This window comes from Triticum dicoccoides, chromosome 5B (assembly GCF_002162155.2).
Source record: "Triticum dicoccoides isolate Atlit2015 ecotype Zavitan chromosome 5B, WEW_v2.0, whole genome shotgun sequence".
NCBI classification, from domain to species: domain Eukaryota; kingdom Viridiplantae; phylum Streptophyta; class Magnoliopsida; order Poales; family Poaceae; genus Triticum; species Triticum dicoccoides.
Window position 1 is genome coordinate 60,673,127 of NC_041389.1, and position 20,566 is coordinate 60,693,692.

Genomic DNA, 20,566 nt, shown 5'->3' on the forward strand with positions numbered 1-20,566 from the left:
TTCTTCTCCCAGTATCCCATACAAGATTCAGGCGGAGCAAGACATCTAAGGGAAGGAAATCTTTGAATTCATTGCATATATTTACCTGTGGGGACATGTCTACATCCAATAGAGTACCTAGTACTCACTCTCCACATGTCATCCCAATCTTGGTACTCTTGTGGTTTGCTGTTCTTGCTCTGCTTAGTAGATGTACCTGTGTTATCTAACCTTGTTTACCTAGGTTCATCTCTTTCCAAAGCTATCTCAAGACCACAAGGTAAGTATATGCATCACACTCATGTGCATGAGGATCTCTTGCTGATGTACATATTATTTGCAAGAAAAACTCATGAGCATGAAGGTATATTTCCTATATTCACACCTTTTGCTCTGATGCATATAGCCAAGATACATGTAACTCATTGCTTGCTCTGTCATGGTTATGCATTCACATGATCTTACATTCCATATTTACATGAATGCATACAGGTAGGGGAGCCTATGCATGCTACATGTCTTTCCAAAGCTTTATTTGTTATTCTCTATATCTTTATTCTAAAGCTTTGATGTATGTTGTCATCAATTACCAAAAAGGGGAAGATTGAAAGCACAAGTGCTCCCTGGTTGATTTTGGTAATTAATGTCAACATATCTCTTATTGGACTAATATTTCTACTTAGTATGTTTCAGATAAGTTCAACAGTGGAGTGGTGATGTCTACTACACAACCTTCTTCTTGTAGACGTTGTTGGGCCTGCAAGTGCACAGGTTTGTAGGACAGTAGCAAATTTCCCTCAAGTGGATGACCTAAGGTTTATCAATCCGTAGGAGGCGTAGGATGAAGATGGTCTCTCTCAAGCAACCCTGCAACCAAATAACAAAGAGTCTCTTGTGTCCCCAACACACCCAATACAATGGTAAATTGTATAGGTGCACTAGTTCGGCGAAGAGATGGTGATACAAGTGCAATATGGATGGTAGATATAGGTATTTGTAATCTTAAATAATAAAAACAGCAAGGTAACTAATGATAAAAGTGAGCGTAAAAGGTATTGCAATGATAGGAAACAAGGCCTAGGGTCCATACTTTCACTAGTGCAAGTTCTTTCAACAATAATAACATAGATAGATCATATAACGAGCCCTCAACATGCAACAAAGAGTCACTCCGAAGCCACTAATAGCGGAGAACAAACGTAGAGATTATGGTAGGGTACGAAACCACCTCAAAGTTATTCTTTCAGATCAATCTATAAAAGAGTTCGTACTAGAATAACACCTTAAGACACAAATTAACCAAAACCCTAATGTCGCCTAGATACTCCATTGTCACCTCAAGTATCCATGGGCATGATTATATGATATGCATCACACAATCTCAGATTCATCCAACCAACACAAAGTACTTCAAAGAGTGCCCCAAAGTTTCTATCGGAGAGTCAAGAACGTGTGCCAACCCCTATGCATATGTTCCTAATGTCACGAAACCCGCAAGTTGATCACCAAAACAAACATCAAGTGACACATGATATCCCATTGTCACCACAGATAATCACGGCAAGACATACATCAAGTGTTCTCATAAAAGACTCAATCCGATAAGATAACTTCAAAGGGGAAACTCAATTCATCACAAGAGAGTAGAGGGGGAGAAACATCATAAGATCCAACTACAATAGCAAAGCTCGGGATACATCAAGATCATGCCATAGAGGGAACACAAGAGAGAACACGAGAGAGAGAGATCAAAACACATAGCTACTGGTACATACCCTCAGCCCCGAGGGTGAACTACTCCCTCCTCGTCATGGATAGCGCCGGGATGATGAAGATGGCCACAGGTGACGGGTTCCCCATCCGGCAGGGCGCCGGAAAGGGCTCCCAAGAGGTTTTTGGTGGCTACAGAGGCTTGCGGTGGCGGAATTCCCGATCTATCTTCTGTTCTGGAAGTTTTAGGGTACGTAGGTATATATGGGTGAAAGAAGTACGTCGGTGGACCGATGGGGGGGGCCACGAGGCAGGGGGCGCGCCCCCACCCTCGTGGGCACCTCCCTTCTTCCTTGACGTGCACTCCAACTCCATTGGGTGGCTTTCCTTCCAAAAATAACTTCTCTAGTTGATTTCGTTCCGTTTTGACTCCGTCTGATATTCCTTTTCCTCGAAACACTAAAATAGGCATAAAACAGCAAATCTGGGCTGGGCCTCCGATTAATAGGTTAGTCCCAAAAATAATATAAAAGTGGATAATAAAGCCCAATATAGTCCAAAACAGTAGATAACGTAGCATGGAGCAATCAAAAATTATAGATACGTTGGAGACGTATCAAGCATCCCCAAGCTTAATTCCTGCTCGTCCTCGAGTAGGTAAATGATAAAAAGATAATTTTTGATGCGGAGTGATACTTTGGCATAATTTCAATGTAAATCTTCTTAATTGTGGCATGAATATTCAGATCCAAAAGATTCAAGACAAAAGTTCATATGGACATAAAAATAATAATACTTCAAGCATACTAATCAAAGCCATCATGTCTTCTCAAAATAGCATGGCAAAAGAAAGTTCATCCCTACAAAATCATATAGTTAGGCTATGCTTCATTTTTGTCACACAAAGATGTTCCCAACTTCTATACCCCCGATGACATGCCAAGCAATTGCTTCATACTTAAATAATCTCAAACGTTTTCAACCTTCACACAATACATGAGTGTGAGCCATGGATATAGCACTATGGGTGGAATAGAATATGATGATGGGGATTGTGTGGAGAAGACAAAAAAGGAGAAAGTCTCACATTGACGAGGATAATCAACGGGCTATGGAGATGCCCATCAATTGATGTCAACATGAGGAGTAGGGATTGCCATGCAACGGATGCACTAGAGCTATGAATGCTCAACAAAACAAAACTAGTGGGTGTGCATCCAACTCACTTGCTCATGAAGACCTAGGGCATTTGAGGAAGCCCATCGTAGGAATATACAAGCCAAGTTCTATAATGAAAAATTCCCACTAGTATAAAAAGACAACTTATGAGACTCACTACATGAAGAACAAGGTGCTACTTTGAAGCACAATGTATGAGACTCACTACATGAAGAACAAGGTGCTACTTTGAAGCACAAGTGTGGAAAAAGAGATAGTAGCATTGCCCTTTTTTCTTTTCTTTTTTCCCCTTTTTTGGGCCTTTCTTTTTTTTTCTTTTGGCCTTTCTTTTTTATTTTTATTTTTGGGCAATGCTCTAATAATGATGATCATCACACTTCTATTGATTACAACATAAGGATTACAACTCGAAACTTAGAACAAGATATGACTCTATATGAATACCTCCGGTGGTGTACCGGGATGGTGCAATGAATCAAGAGTGACATGTATGAAAAATAATGCATGGTGGCTTTGCCACAAATACGATGTCAACTACATGATCATGCAATGGAAATTTGATAAAAGTAATGTATGTCATGATGATGAATGGCATGGTGGAAAGTTGCATGGCAATATATCTCGGAATGGCTATGGAAATGCCATGATAGGTAGGTATGGTGGCTGTTTTGAGGAAGATATAAGGAGGTTTATGTGTGATAGAGCGTATCGTATCATGGGGTTTGGATGCACCGGCGAAGTTTGCACCAACTCTCAAGGTGAGAAAGGGCAATGCACGGTACCGAAGAGCCTAGCAATGGCGGAAAGGTAAAAGTGCGTATAATCCATGGACTCAACATTAGTCAAAATAACTCATATACTTATTGCAAAAATTTAGAAGTCATCAAAAACCAAGTACTACACGCATGCTCCTAGGGGGATAGATTGGTAGGAAAAGACCATCGCTTGTCCCCGACCGCCACTCATAAGGATGCACAAACCAGGTACACTTCATGTTTCAAATTTGTTACACAACTTTAACCATACGTGCATGCTACGGGACTTGCAAACTTCAACAAGAGCATTTCTCAAATTCACAATTACTCAACTAGCACGACTTTGATATCACTACCTCCATATCTGAAAACAATTATCAAGTATCAAACTTTTCTTAGTATTCAACACACTCATAAGAATTCTTACAAATCTTGTATGCCTAGCATATTAGGATTATTTAAGCAAATTACCATGCTATTTAAGACTCTCAAAATAATATAAGTGAAGCATGAGAGTTCATCTATTTCTTCAAAATAAAACTACCACCATGCTCTAAAAGATATAAGAGAAGTACTAGAACAAATGACAAAAACTCCAAAAGATATAAGTGAAGATCAATGAGTAGCTAAATAATTATGCAATTATGCGAAGACTCTCTCTCATTTAATAATTTCAGATCTTGATACTTTATTCAAACAGCAAGCAAAGCTAAATAAAACTACATTGCAAGGATAGCACAACTCATGTGAAGAAGCAAAAACTTAGGCTCAACCGATACTAACCGATAGTTGTTGAAGAAGAAAGGTGGGATGCCTACCGGGGCATCCCCAAGCTTAGATGCTTGAGACTTCTTGAAATATTATCTTGGGGTGCCTTGGGCATCCCCAAGCTTGAGCTTTTGTGTCTCCTTAATTCCTCTCATATCATGGTTTCTCTTTTTATCAGAAGCTTCATTCACAACAAACTCAACAAGAACTCGTGAGATAGGTTAGTATAAACCAATGCAAAACCTTATCATTTTCTACTGTAACAAATCACTTAAATAATTATTCAACATTGCATACTAAATGCCTCTGCATATTTAATACTCCTATCCTCAAATAGAATCATTAATCAAGCAAACATATACAGACAATGCAACCATAACAGCAATCTGCCAAAACAGTATAGTCTGTAAAGAATGCAAGAGTATCAATACTTCCCTGATTCCAAAAATTATGAAATAAAATTTCCACTGTAATAAATTTATCAGATCTCAATATGCAAAAATATTCAACATTATACCACTCTCTGACTTTTCTAGGGAATTTTTGAAACAGCGGTAAACTTTCTGTTTTTCAAACAACAACATGTATACTAGCAAAATAAGCATGGCAAAGGCTATCCTTGACTTCTTTATTGAAACTAAAGATGCAAAACATTATTATAAATAACATAAAGCTAATACTAACAAAAGAAAATGAAGCTCCAAGCAAAACACATATCATGTGGTGAATAAAAATATAGCTCCAAGTAAAGTTACCGATGAACGAAGACAAAAGAGGGGATGCCTTCCGGGGCATCCCCAAGCTTAGGCTTTTGGCTATTCTTGAATATTATCTTGGGGTGACTTGGGAATCCCCAAGCTTAGGCCCTTGCCACTCCTTATTCTATAGTCCATCGAATCTTTACCCAAAACATGAAAACTCCACAACACAAAACTCAACAGAAAACTTGTAAGCTCCGTTAGTACAAGAAAATAAAACAACCACTTAGGTAGTGTAATGAACTCATTCTAAATTAATATTGGTGTAATATCTACTGCACTACAACTTATCTATGGTTCATACCCTCCAATACTACTCATAGATTCATCAAAATAAGCAAACAACACATAGAAAACAGAATCTGTCAAAAACAGAAGTGTCTGTAGTAATCTGTATCAAACGTATACTTCTGGAACTCCAAAAATCTTACTAAATTAGGAAGTCCTAAGCAATTCGTGTACCAATCTAGAGAAAAAAGAATCAGATCCGAAGCACGTTTCTGTGAATTAACAAAACTAATTTACTGGGTGCAAAATTTTCTGATTTTCAGCAGGATCACCACAACTATCACCGTAAGCCATCCTAAAGGTCTTACTTGGAACTTTATTGAAACAAAAGCTATAAAACATGATTACTACAGTAGAATAATCATGTGAACACACAAAAACAGTAAGGATAAGTATTGGGTTGTCTCCCAACAAGCGCTTTTCTTTAATGCCTTTCTCTAGCTAGGCATGATGATGACAATGATGCTCACATAAAAGATAAGAATTGAAACATAACGGGAGCATCATGAAGCATATGACTATCACTTTTAAGTCTAACCCACTTCCTATGCATAGGTATTTTGTGGGCAAACAACTTATGGGAACGATAATCAATTAGCATAGGAAGGTAAAACAAGCATAGCTTCAAAACTTGAAGCACATAGAGAGGAAACTTGATATTATTGCAATTCCTACAAGCATATGTTCCTCCCTCATAATAATTTTCAATAGAATCATGAATGAATTCAACAATGTAACCAACACCTAAAGCATTCTTTTCATGATCTACTAGCATAGAAAATTTACTACTCTCCTCATAAGCAAAATTCTTCTCATGAATAGTAGTGGGAGAAAACTCAACAAAATAACTATCATATGATTTAAAATTAGGATCAAGATGACAAGTTTCATGGTTATCATTATTCTTTAAAGCATACATATCATCACAATAATCATCATAGATAGGAGGCATGCTTTCATCATAGTAAATTTTCTCACCAAAGCTTGGGGGACAAAAAATATCATCTTCATCAAACATAGCTTCCCCAAGGTTGTGGCTTTGCATATCATTAGCATCATGGATATTCAAGGAATTCATACTAACAACATTGCAATCATGCTCATCATTCACATATTTTATGCCAAGCATTCTATGTAATTCTTCTTCTAGTACTTGAGCACAATTTTCCTTCCCATCACTTTCACGAAAGACATTAAAAAGATGAAGCATATGAGGCATCCTTAATTCCATTTTTTGGTAGTTTTCTTTTATAAACTAGACTAGTGCTAAAACAAGAAACAAAAAGATTCGATTGCAAGATCTAAAGATATACCTTCAAGCGCTAACCTCCCCGTAAACGGTGCCATAAAAGAGCTTGATGTCTACTACACAACCTTCTTCTTGTAGACGTTGTTGGGCCTGCAAGTGCACAGGTTTGTAGGACAGTAGCAAATTTCCCTCAAGTGGATGACCTAAGGTTTATCAATCCGTAGGAGGTGTAGGATGAAGATGGTCTCTCTCAAGCAACCCTGCAACCAAATAACAAAGAGTCTCTTGTGTCCCCAACACACCCAATACAATGGTAAATTGTATAGGTGCACTAGTTCCGCGAAGAGATGGTGATACAACTGCAATATGGATGGTAGATATAGGTATTTGTAATCTGAAATAATAAAACAGCAAGGTAACTAATGATAAAAGTGAGCGTAAAAGGTATTGCAATGATAGGAAACAAGGCCTAGGGTTCATACTTTCACTAGTGCAATTTCTCTCAACAATAATAACATAGATAGATCATATAGCAAGCCCGCAACATGCAACAAAGAGTCACTCCGAAGCCACTAATAGCGGAGAACAAACGTAGAGATTATGGTAGGGTACGAAACCACCTCAAAGTTATTCTTTCGGATCAATCTATAAAAGAGTTCATACTAGAATAACACCTTAAGACACAAATCAACCAAAACCCTAATTTCACCTAGATACTCCATTGTCACCTCAAGTATCCGTGGGCATGATTATACGATATGCATCACACAATCTCAGATTCATCCAACCAACACAAAGTACTTCAAAGAGTGCCCCAAAGTTTCTATTAGAGAGTTAAGAACGTGTGCCAACACCTATGCATAGGTTACCAATGTCACGAAACCCGCAAGTTGATCACCAAAACATACATCAAATGGCACATGATATCCCATTGTCACCACAGATAATCACGGCAAGACATACATCAAGTGTTCTCATAAAAGGCTCAATCCGATAAGATAACTTCAAAGGGGAAACTCAATTCATCACAAGAGAGTAGAGGGGGAGAAACATCATAAGATCCAACTACAATAGGAAAGCTCGGGATACATCAAGATCGTGCCATAGAGGGAACACGAGAGAGAACACGGGAGAGAGAGATCAAAACACATAGCTACTGGTACATACCCTCAGCCCCGAGGGTGAACTACTCCCTCCTCGTCATGGATAGCGCCGGGATGATGAAGATGGCCACAGGTGATGGGTTCCCCCTCCGGCAGGGCGCCGGAAAGAGCTCCCGAGAGGTTTTTGGTGGCTACAGAGGCTTGCGGCGGCAGAACTCCCGATCTATCTTCTGTTCTGGAAGTTTTAGGTACGTAGGTATATATGGGTGAAAGAAGTACGTCGGTGGACCGAAGGGGGGCCACGAGGCAGGGGGGCACGCCCCAGGGGGGTGGGCGCGCCCCCACCCTCGTGGGCACCTCCCTTCTTCCCTGACGTGCACTCCAAGTCCATCGGGTGGCTTTCCTTCCAAAAATAACTTCTCTAGTTGATTTCGTTCTGTTTTGACTCCATCTGATATTCCTTTTCCTCGAAACACTGAAATAGGCATAAAACAACAAATCTGGGCTGGGCCTCCGATTAATAGGTTAGTCCCAAAAATAATATAAAAGTGGATAATAAAGCCCAATATAGTCCAAAACAGTAGATAAAGTAGCATGGAGCAATCAAAAATTATAGATACGTTGGAGACGTATCAAGTGGCGTGGACAAGAGGATCTGGAACCCCTTCAAGATGCTAAGGACAAATGATTGGCTCAAGCTCAAGACTCTACATTTTCATTTTAGTGATCCAAGATCACATTGAGTCCATAGGAAAGCCAATACTATTAAAAGGGGGTGAGGTGTTTCTTAATCAGTTTCTTGCTCAATGTGCTTAGTGATATGCTCCAAAGCCCTCAGCCACTTTCTCACATCCATATGTGTCCCAAACAAAAAGTCAAACTCGGCCCCACCGAAACTTTCTATCCGGCGCCACCGAGTTCACTTGACATTGCCACTGCAAAAACCCTAATCAATTCGGTCTCACCGATGGGATCCCGGTCTCACCGAGATGGGCTTGCAAACTCTCTGTTGTCTATTGCAATAATTTTGGTCTCACCAAGATATGCGATCGGTCCCACCGAGTTTGCTTGGCCAACTCTCTGTTTCGCTTATTACCCAAATTTGTCCCACCGAGTTTGTGTAATCGGTCAAACCGAGATGTGGTTTTACCCTAACCCTAGCACATCGGTCCCACCGAGTTGATCATATCGGTCCCACCGAAATGCCTAACGGTCACATTATGAACTAAATCGCTCTAACCGAGTTTTCTGATTCGGTCCCACCGACTTTGGTGAATTGTGTGTAACGGTTAGATTTTGTGTGGAGGCTATACATACCCCTCCACCCACTCTTCATTCGTGGAGAGATCCTTTTGAGCATGCCTATGCTTCCAACATACATTTTCTGAGAGAGAACCACCTATACTTGTGTTGAGACCAAGATCTTCCATTCCAACCACATAAATCTTGATCTCTAGCCTTCCCCAAGTGAAAGTGCAACTATCCCTAGGTGGTTTTGGTAATTCATAGCAACATATAGCTCATTGAGCTAATGCTATTCCAAGACTATTATTTTAGGAAAGCTCAATGAATGGCATGGCATGGATGATGAAAGTGGATCCCTCAAAGTACTACTGACAAAGGATTGGCTCAAGCTCAAAACCTCAAGACTCTTCATTTTATATTTTAGTGATCCAAGATCACATTGAGTCTATAGGAAAAGCCAATACTATCAAGGAGGGATGAGGTGCTGCTTAATGAGCCTCTTGCTTCATGTGCTTGGTGATATGCTCTAAAACCCCTCAGCTACTTTCTCACATCCACAAATGACCTAAACCTAAAGCCAAAATCGGTCACACCGATTAATTCTATCCGGCGCCACCGAGTTCAAATATCATAGCCACTGCCACAAACCTTAGGCAAATCGGTCCTACCGATAGGGATCTCGGTCTCACCGAGATGGGATTGTAATCTCTCGGTTTCCCTTCATAACGTTTCGGTCTAACCGAAGTGAGCGATCGGTCCCACTGAGATTGCAATGTAAACTCTCTGTTTTCCTTTTGTAACATTTCGGTCTCACCGAAAAGTGCAAATTGGTCCCACCGAGTTTACCTGACCAACTCTCTGGAAAGCTTATTACCAAAATCGGTCTCACCGAGTTTGTGTAATCGGTCCTACCGAGATTATGTTATGCCCTAACCCTAACCGAATCGGTCTTACCGAGTTGCATGTTAGTCCCACCGAAAATCCTAACGGTCACTAGGTTTACTAAATCGGTCTGACCGAGTTCGTTGAATCGGTCCCACCGAGTTTGGTAAATTGTGTGTAACGGTTAGATTTTGTGTGGAGGCTATATATACCCCTCAACCTCCTCTTCATTCGTGGAGAGAGCCATCAGACCAAACCTACACTTCCAACTTACCATTTCTAAGAGAGAACCACCTACTCATGTGTTGAGGCCAAGATATTCCATTCCTACCATATGAATCTTGATCTCTAGCCTTCCCCAAGTTGCTTTCCACTCAAATCTTCTTTCCACCAGATCCAAATCCTATGAGAGAGAGTTGAGTGTTGGGGAGACTATCATTTGAAGCACAAGAGCAAGGAGTTCATCATCAACGCACCATTTGTTACTTCTTGGAGAGTGGTGTCTCCTAGATTGGCTAGGTGTCACTTGGGAGCCTCCGACAAGATTGTGGAGTTGAACCAAGGAGTTTGTAAGGGCAAGGAGATCGCCTACTTCGTGAAGATCTACCACTAGTGAGGCAAGTCCTTCGTGGGCGACGGCCATGGTGGGATAGACAAGGTTGCTTCTTCGTGGACCCTTCGTGGGTGGAGCCCTCCGTGGACTCGCCCAACCGTTACCCTTCGTGGGTTGAAGTCTCCATCAACGTGGATGTACGATAGCACCACCTATCGGAACCATGCCAAAAAAATCCGTGTCTCCAATTGCGTTTGAATCCTCCAAACCCTTCCCTTTACTTTCTTGCAAGTTGCATGCTTTAATTTCCGCTGCCTATATACTCTTTGCATGCTTGCTTGAATTGTGTGATGATTGCTTGACTTGTCCTAAGATAGCTAAAATCTTCCAAACTCTAAAATTGGGAAAAGGTTAAGTTTTTAATTAGTCAAGTAGTCTAATCACCCCCCCCTCTAGACATACTTCAAGGTCCTATAAGTGGTATCAGAGCTTTGGTCTCCATTTGCTTTGATTTCCATAGCTTTAGGTGGTCATAGCCTTGGTTTCACAACCTAGGATAGTATGGCGTCTAGTGAGGGAAATTATCACCATAGAGGTCCTTACTTTGATGGTACTAATTTTGCTAGTTGGAAGCATAAGATGAAAATGCATATTCTCGGACATAACCCCGCCGTTTGGGCAATTATTTGTATTGGCTTGCAAGGTGAATTCTTTGATGGGAGAGAGCCTAACCATGAAGCTAATGCGGAAGAATTGAAGATGCTGCAATACAACGCTCAAGCTTGTGATATCATCTTCAAAGGATTGTGCCCCGAAGAATTCAACAAAATCAGCCGTCTTGAGAATGCAAAGGAAATTTGGGATACTTTGATTGATATGCATGAAGGTACCGACTCCGTCAAGGAATCCAAGTTGGATGTGCTCCAAAGTCAGCTTGACAAGTTCAAAATGAAGGATGGTGAAGGTGTTGCTGAAATGTACTCTAGGCTTGCACTTATCACAAATGAGATTGCCGGCTTAGGGAGTGAAGAGATGACCGACAGATTCATCATCAAGAAGATCCTAAGAGCATTGGATGGAAAGTATGATACCGTGTGCACATTGATCCAAATGATGCAAAATTATAAAGATCTCAAGCCAACGGAAGTCATTGGAAGAATTTTTGCTCATGAGATGTCACTCAAGGATAAGGAGGAACTTCACAACAAGTCAAGTGGTGCTTACAAAGCCTCAAGTGAAGCCCCCACATCATCAAGTGAGAAACAAACCTTCAATGAAGAATTGAGCCTAATGGTGAAGAACTTCAACAAATTCTACAAGAATAGAAGCAAAGAAAGAAGCTCCAAGTCAAGGTCCTACAATGACAAAAGATCTTCTGGTTGAGAGAGAAATTGCTACAATTGTGGGAGACCCGGACACTATTCCAATGAGTGTATGTCACCCTACAAAAGAAGAGAAGATTCTCCAAAAAGAAGAAGCAAAATAGAAGAATCACCATCGAGAGAGAGGAGGAGTAGAGATGATCGTTATGAACGAAGACCCTCACGGAGAAGCAAGGATTTGGAAAGGAAGGACAAGTCATCAACGAGCTACACAAAACAAAGACATCAAGCTCATGTTGGTGAATGGGTATCCGGCTCCGACTTCGACAATCACTCCGAGAGAAGCTATCACTCCAACTCCGGATATACTCAAGATGAAGGTGTTGCCGGTCTAGCACTTGTGTCAACCAACTCCTACGACATATTTGATTCACCAAATGAAGGAATTGGAAGATGCTTCATGGCCAAAGGTCCAAAGGTAACACATCCCGAGTATGTTGATTTCGATAGTGATGAAGATGACTTGCTTGTGGATGATGCTTTACTTGTTGACAACTCAAGTGATGAATACTATGATGAAACGTCAATTAATCATGCTAAAACGAATGACAATGATAAGGAGAAGATTGAGCTTCTAACTAAAGAACTAAACACTCTTAAGTTAGCTCATGAAACTATCTTCGAAGATCATCGAGAACTTTTAAGGGCTCATGAGAAGTTACGCTTTGAAAAACTCAATCTTGGGCAAGAGCATGAGTTATTAAAGGCAATCAATGATGATCTCCGTAAGAAAAGTTCTTCTTACATTGCCAAGAGTTTACTCTTATCTACTTACATGCCTCAAGTCAAGTCTAGTAACAAGTACAAGAAAGATCCTTCCTCTAGTAGTAACAATAATAATGTCAAATCCAATATTGTTGCTTCTAGTAGTTCTATTGATTCCACTAATGATTCTCTTAGCCAAGTTACACTTGAGCAAGAAAATAGCTTATTGAAGGGAATTATAGAGAAAGGTGTTTACAAGAGCCTTGCCGGGAGTAAGCAATTCAAGGAAATTGTACGCAAGCAAGGAAGGCACCGGAAGAATCAAGGTGTTGGTTTTGAACGAAAGTTCAATGCCAATGGAGTTGAGTGGGAAGAAGATCAGTACCCCAAGACGAAGTTTGTTCCTCAACAAGAGAAGTATGATCCTACTTCCTTCAAAGGAACACAAGCACAAGATGATCTTCCACCACAAGACCACAAGAACAAAGGCAAGGACAAGCTTCAAGAAGAGATTGATGCATTTGAAGAAGCACCTAAGGCCTCGGTCAAGTGGGTTCCCAAGACGACATCAAGTTCTACTTCATCAAGTACAACTACAACTCCAAGGATTCCCATCAAGATGATGTGGATCCCGAAGAAGAAGAACTAGAGAGTTCTTGAGGGTGACTCCGCCAACATTCTTCACTCATATCATTATGGCAAGAACAAGTGCAATCAACTTCCATATCTTGCACTAGTTCAAGGAATCACAAACCCTCATGTTTGTAAGGCAAGGGACAAGGTAACCTAATGATTTCATGGACATCATCTTGTGTGCGCATCACTCTATGTCTATGGATATTCTTGTTTGTTCCTTGTGGGACTAACCCATGTAGGCAAGTTGAAAGTGCAACTCACTCCAAAGGATTGCTCCAAATGATCTACGTCAACATTGAGCATCCACATCTTCAACACCTACATGAAGTCATCATCGACAAAACCCAAGGTTAGTTCATCCCTCTAAAGGGGGATCTCACATCTAGGGGGAGCTTAACTCTAAGAATGGAGTCAAAGCAACTCTAATGGTGTGAACACAACAATGCATTATGTAAAAGTGGTAACCCCACTTGAGCTTAAACGATGAGTATGACCTATGATCAAATGTTTTCATTTGACTCCTAAGTCAATATACTCATATATAGATGACCTAGTCATCGCCAATTGTTTGATAGATACTAGAATTGGTTGTGCATGCTTTGCCACATATTTCATTTGCCATCTTATTGTGTGAGCATGTTGGTGCATATTTTACTCATTCAAGGACATCCACTTGTTGTTTTGATTGATTGGCTTCTTTTTCTTTTGCCAAGTGGATGGACAAGAATGCCTAAGAACCTTCTCTAGCTATCTATGCTTTTCTCGTCTCAAACTCTATTCATGCTACATCACAAAATTTGATCAAGTCAGATTCGAACCACTCTGTGTGAGGAGCACTCAGAGTCCCCGATTCGTCATAGACTTAAACTTCCAAAACTTCTTTGTGATTCTCGGTCTGACCGATTCCTCCATTTTGGTCCTACAGAGATCACTAAGTCGATCTAGGTTTTCAATCTCGGTGCAACCAATTTGAACTTTTCGGTCACACCGAGTTGCTGTAACTCTACACAGTTATGCATCTCAGTGCCACCGAGTTGTTCTACTCTGTCACACCGATATGGTCGGGCTATATATAGTCACGGGCAAAAATTTGGAAATTTCTCCGAACCCCTTCGCCCGCGCAATAGCTCGCTCTGCCATCAGGGTCTCCGGATCGTCTCCTCGTCGCCAGCCGCCTCCTATTGCTGGTCTCCACCGCCGTCAACGGATTTCAACCCCACCGTTGCCGCCGTAGCGAGTTCATCGCCAAGCTAGTGTATGGACTCGATCATGGTGCTATCCTCATCCGATTCCTAGCACATTGTGTTCTTAATGATTCTTGCCACGATTGAAACACTCCTATCATGTCAATGCAATCCTTAGATTAGATGAGATTTGAAAATTTAGGGTTAGGTTTCCGCTGAAACCATCTCGGACCCACCAAGTTGAAAAACTCGGTCCCACCGATTTGGCTAACGCCATTGCACTAGTAACTCTCGATCTGACCGAGAATTGCTAATAGGTGAGACCGATTTTAGGACTCTGTGAAACCCTAGCAGTCTCGGTGCCACCGAACTGTGACTCGGTCCAACCGAGTACATCAGTTTAGGTTCCAAAACTGCTTCGGTATCACCGAGTTTGAAAATTGGTTGATCCGAAATGCTTTCTGTGGAAAACTAAAACTGAATTTTCGAATCATTCTTTTGCAAAAATCTCTGCATTTTGTGATGCTCATCCACTCTATCTCATCTATAACTCTTCACAGGGTCAGCAGTCAGTGTTTGCAGCATGTCAGACCAAAGTGACAGTCAGAACAGGGAAGAAGGGCAGATTCACATGAGTGAGGGCACTAGTCCCTCTAGCACTTCAGATGAAGGCAGCAGGAGCACCCCAAGTAACCTGCCTAAAGCTTCCACCAGGACAAGGAAGAAGAGAACCTCAGATTCTGAGGATGAGGATTATAGAGCAGAAGAGGATGAGGCTACCTCCAAGAAGGTAGTGCTCAAAAAGGAGTATGCCTCAGCACATAACACTAAACCTGGACTCAATAGAAAGGTTCCTTCCAAGAGGACACCTATGCTGAAGATCAGAGGATCTACTCAAGTGCCTGAGAAGTCTGAACCCAAAGAGGCACCTGCAAAGAGAGTCACAACTTCCAAACCCAAGAAAGTTCCCACTGGAGAAACTATGAAGTTTACCATTGAATCAGAAGATGAAGTTGCTGCTTAGGATAAGAAGAAGAAGAGAGCCAGAACCACTACTGCCCAGGTTCCTGGAAAACCCTCAATGAGGAGAGACTCTAAGGAAGAAGAAGAGGTTGCTGCACCAGCACCCAAGGCACCAAAGCTTATGGGTGATGCTATTAGATCCGTGGCTGCAACATCAAAGCCCAAGGAAGCACCCAAAGCTGCCCCCAAGCCCAATCTTGCACCAAATAGGAATACCAGGAGTATTCCAGCTGCTGAGAAGAACAAGGCCCCAGTGCCTGAAGTTGCTGATGAGGAAGATGAAGAAGGACAAGTTCTGAGGAAGCTCAAGCCCAAGATACCAGACCACAATGATGTCCATCCAGTGGCTGAGGACATGAAGATCAGAAGAGACTCATGGTTGAGGCTATGGAGGATGACAGATCCATATGCCACAATGAGAAGAACCGTTGTTGATTACAGGTTCCATACAAAGGAACAACGGGACTTCTATGAGACAATCTTGTTGGATAAGAAGCCCATAGTGTGTGATATGAGGTGGCTCGACTGGACCTACATGAAAAACAATGAAGAGCACTATCCTGGAGTGCAAGACAGTTTTGTTGCTTGTGGAGTTGCAGATTTTTTTGGGCAAAAGTTCACCAACTGGAATGATGAACTCATTATGCAATTCTACTCCACAGCACACTTCTATCCAGATGGGAGGATAGTTTGGATGTCTCAAGGTACAAGGTACCAGTCAACCATTGAGGAGTGGGAAAATCTGATCAATGCCCCAAAGGAGAATGAAGATGACTTGGATGTCTATGCTAAGAAGAAGATGGACCACAATTCCATGGCACACATGTACAAGGAGATCCCAAACAAAGCCATTGAGACACGTAAGTTTGGGTCAGTCCACTTTCTTCTGTCAGGGATGCCCGCAATCAACTGCATCCTAAGGCACACTCTGTTGCCTAAGTCTGGTGACCACAACATGATTAGAGGGCATGGAATCAACATGTTGCATTTGTCTGATGTGCTAAAGAAATTCAAGGTCATGAGCCTTATGGTTGAGACAATTAAGAGGACTGCAGCAGACCAAAAGAGGAGTTGTGGATATGCCCCTTAGATTCAGGAGTTGATTAACTCAAAGATGGGCATAGGCAAATATCTATTGGATAAGGAACATTTTCCTCTCTATCCATACTTTGAGGACAATCAGGTTGTCATGAATGAGGATGAACCATCATCAGTACAAGCTCAAGAGAAGAAGGAGAAGGCAAGGAAAGAGAAGGTTGCCAAGATGCCAACTCAAGAGGAGGCATCTGAGTACTTTTTGAAGAACAAATAGGAGCAGCTTGGTTACTTGATAGCATCAACTCTGAGGATTGAGAAGGGATTGGCCACCCTCACTCAAAATCAGGAGAGCTTGGAAAGAATCATGGAACTCAAATTCCATGATCTAGATGTCAAAGTAACTGAGATTCAGTTAGTTGTGGAGCAGCTATAGGATGACATACAGGAGAGGCAGGGCAAGACTACCACTAATGTATTTGCCAGAGTGCCTGGAGCTCAGAGGTCAGCTGCAGTGCCTGTGACAGACACCAGAGCCACATCATCTGCACCAGCTACAGCTCCTACAGCTCCAGTGCAACCAGCTCCAGCAACAACTCCTCCAGCTCCCTCTACTTCAACTGAAGCCTTCGTTCTTGGAGTTATCCAGACACCACCACCTGAAGATCAAGCCTGAGAGTCGATCTAGCACTATGCATTTTCTATGAACTTTTTGGTAACTTGTTGCCAAAGGGGGAGAAAAATGTATAGATCATAGGCTTCGAGAGAGAGAGTGTTGCTTTTGTTCTCTCTTGCTTTGGTGGTTAAACTTTGTTTGCTTTTGAGTGCTTGAGATACTATGTTGTTTTTGTGAGACATTGATGATCATGTGTTTGATCATAAGCTACACTTATGCATGTTTGATGATATTATCTTACCTATCCATATGTGATCATTCACTTTGCTTGGTGATGAGTGCATGTATTCAATCTTTATCATTTTGAGCGCTCCACCAAGATGTATGTGACATGGAAGAGTAACTGTCGGTGTCAAAACCGGCGGATCTCGGGTAGGGGGTCCGTTTGGTTTGGCCAACTAGATTGGTAGTTCTTGCAATGGGAGAAGTGCATGGCTTTGGGTTCAATCTTGCGGTGTCCTTACCCAGTGACAGAAAGGGTTGCAAGGCACGTATTGTATTATTGCCATCGAGGATAACAAGATGGGGTATTTATCATATTGCATGAATTTATTCCTCTACATCATGTCATCTTGCTTAAGGCGTTATTTTGTTTTTAACTTAATACTCTAGATGCATGCTGGATCGCGGTCGATGAGTGGAGTAATAGTAGTAGATGCAGAATCATTTCGGTCTACTTGTCCCGGACGTGAAGCCTATATACATGATCATACCTAGATAACCTCATAACTATGCTCAATTCTATCAATTGCTCAACAGTAATTTGTTCACCCACCGTAGAATATCTATGCTCTTGAGAGAAGCCACTAGTGAAACCTATGGCCCCCGGGTCTATTCTCATCATATCAATCTCCATCACTTTATTTACTTGCTTTGCTTTTACTTTTCACTTTGCATCTTTATACCAAAAATACCAAAAATATTATCTCTATCAGATCTCACTCTCGTAAGTGACCGTGACGTTGTTGACAACCCCTAATCGCGTTGGTTGCGAGTAGCTATCGTTTTGTGCAGGTACGAGGGACTTGTGCGTGACCTCCTACTGGATTGATACCTTGGTTCTCAAAAACTGAGGGAAATACTTACGCTACTGTGTTGCATCATCCTCTCCTCTTCGGGGAAAACCAACGCAAGCTCGAGACGTAACACCGCCCCGAGTTCCACTCGGGACCCCCATCGCAGTTGGCATCCTGGACAGACGTAGGACATAATTGGTGACCCGCACGCGACGTACCAATACTGCAGAACCGCATCCAGGAGCTTCTCGAGAGGGATATCGACCTTGTCAGCATAATGCAAGTGATGTTAATCCGGCGGATGTTGCCGTGCCAGCGCCGACCTCTTCGGATGTGGGGGTTCAATCCGGAGGGTCCGCGGACTGTGAAGCACTTCTTCAGCTTAAAGCTCAAAGAGATGTGCAAATTATTCTTCGGACGGAAGGTAACGTGTCCGGATACCACCGAGGATGCGAGCCTAAGCTGCAACCGCCTAGATACTAAAGTAAGTAGCCTTGATACCGGACACCCTGTTTTCTATTTTTCATACTTGTTTATTCTGAACATCATCCGCGTCCAGGAGTGGCTCAGCAAGGCGGAGAGAATCAGGTGTCCGGCACCACTTCTCGAAGGCTTGCCCGCCCCTACCGTGGCCAAGATGCTCGACTGGGTACTCAGCAGAATGCCCTCGAGGAAAGACAAGGGGAAGGATGAGAAATCCGAACCCCACACACTACGCATCCGAACCGGGGATAGTCGGGGAGGAGAGGTCGAGGCCGCCTCCCCACACGGGAAGAAGAGGGCCGCCTCCGAAGATTTGGAGGCAGACATGCCCAAATTGGGGAAAAAGGGATCCCCAGGAGTCCTTGCCCCGAGAGGCACCCTCACCGCATCATGCCCTCCAACGGGCCAGCCCTCCAATGAGTCGTAAGTCAATTATTAACTTAAAGGCATTGTATTTCTTCTGGATCAATGACCAGGACTCAACTTTTTGTAGTCCGGCTGGCAGCTCTTCTCAACATGGATCGTATTCGGGCGACCTTCCTCCGGAGATGATGGAGAGCGAGACCCCACCCGCCTCTCCAGTTCTTGACGCGGGCGACACCGAGGTGTCATCACGGAGGAGCCCGGATCCGCCAAGGCCGGAAGCCAATGAGTCAGCCGCCCTAAGTCCGGACGTACTGACGGGCTTACTGGAGCGAGCTGCGCTCTCGGAGGAGCACCGCTCATTAATGAGCGCGGTTCTCAAGAAGATTTCATCCGCTACAAGCAGTTTGAATGAAGCATTCACAAGCCTGCTCAGAGGCTTTGAGGTATGTAATGGAGAACTCACTATTTCTTTGGTTGTAAGGCCACGCGCTAGGTGTGCTCCATATAGATAGTAGCCCCACTACTAGGAAAAGGGCTATAGATGGAAATGACACTAATGGCGCACCAGACATGTGGTGCGCCATTAGTATATACTAATGGCGCACCACCTTCTGATGCGCCATTAGTGTTGAAACTACTAATGGCGCACCCTGCTCACGATGCTCCATTAGTACCAAATTTTTTTTGAACTAGTGCGCCTGTCCAAACATACTAATGGCGCACCGTGGGTGTGGTGCACCATTACTAGTTAAACTAGTAATGGCGCATCATGCCACGGTGCGCCATTAGTAACCTTGGCCACCACTTCCACCGAATGCCCCCCCCCTGTGGATCGCCTTTTCAGTTTTAAAAAAAATAAAAGAAAATGATAAAAATGTCAAAAAAATAAAAGAAAATAAGTTTCCCATGTGATATGTGGCCTAGTTGTTGGGAAAATTTGCAAATATGAATTTTGACTTCATTTGCAAAATCTCGCGAGAATTTGTAAAAATGGGCATAACTTTTGCATACTAACTCGGATGAAAAAGTTTTTTATATGAAAAATCATCTACTCGAAAAGTTACATCCAAATTAAACATTTTCAAAATCCTCAAAAACCTAACAGAAAAGAAGATACGGGGCTTTTAAGATCTAGAGAGGCAAAAAAATCAAAAAATTTCAAACTAACTAATGGCGCACCTACCCATGGTGCGCCATTACTATCTTCCCACCTTCAAAATTCAAAATAAGTCAAAAAAATAAAAAAAGTTACTAATGGCGCACCTGACCATGGTGCGCCATTAGTATCTTCCCTCCTTCAAAATTCAAAATAAGTCAAAAAAATAAAAAAACAATTACTAATGGCGCACCTGCCCGTGGTGCGCCATTAGTATCTTCCCGCCTTCAAAATTCAAAATAAATCAAAAAAATTAAAAAATTTACTAATGGCTCACCTGCCCGCGGTGCACCATTAGTATGCCGTATATATGGCTGGTCCTCTCCTCCTCTCTTCATTTCATCTTCCCTTCTCTCCTCCACCATACTTCTCCTCTCCGGTGACCTCCTCCTCCTCTCCGGCGACCTCCTCCTCCCTCCTCCCTCCTCCCCTCCC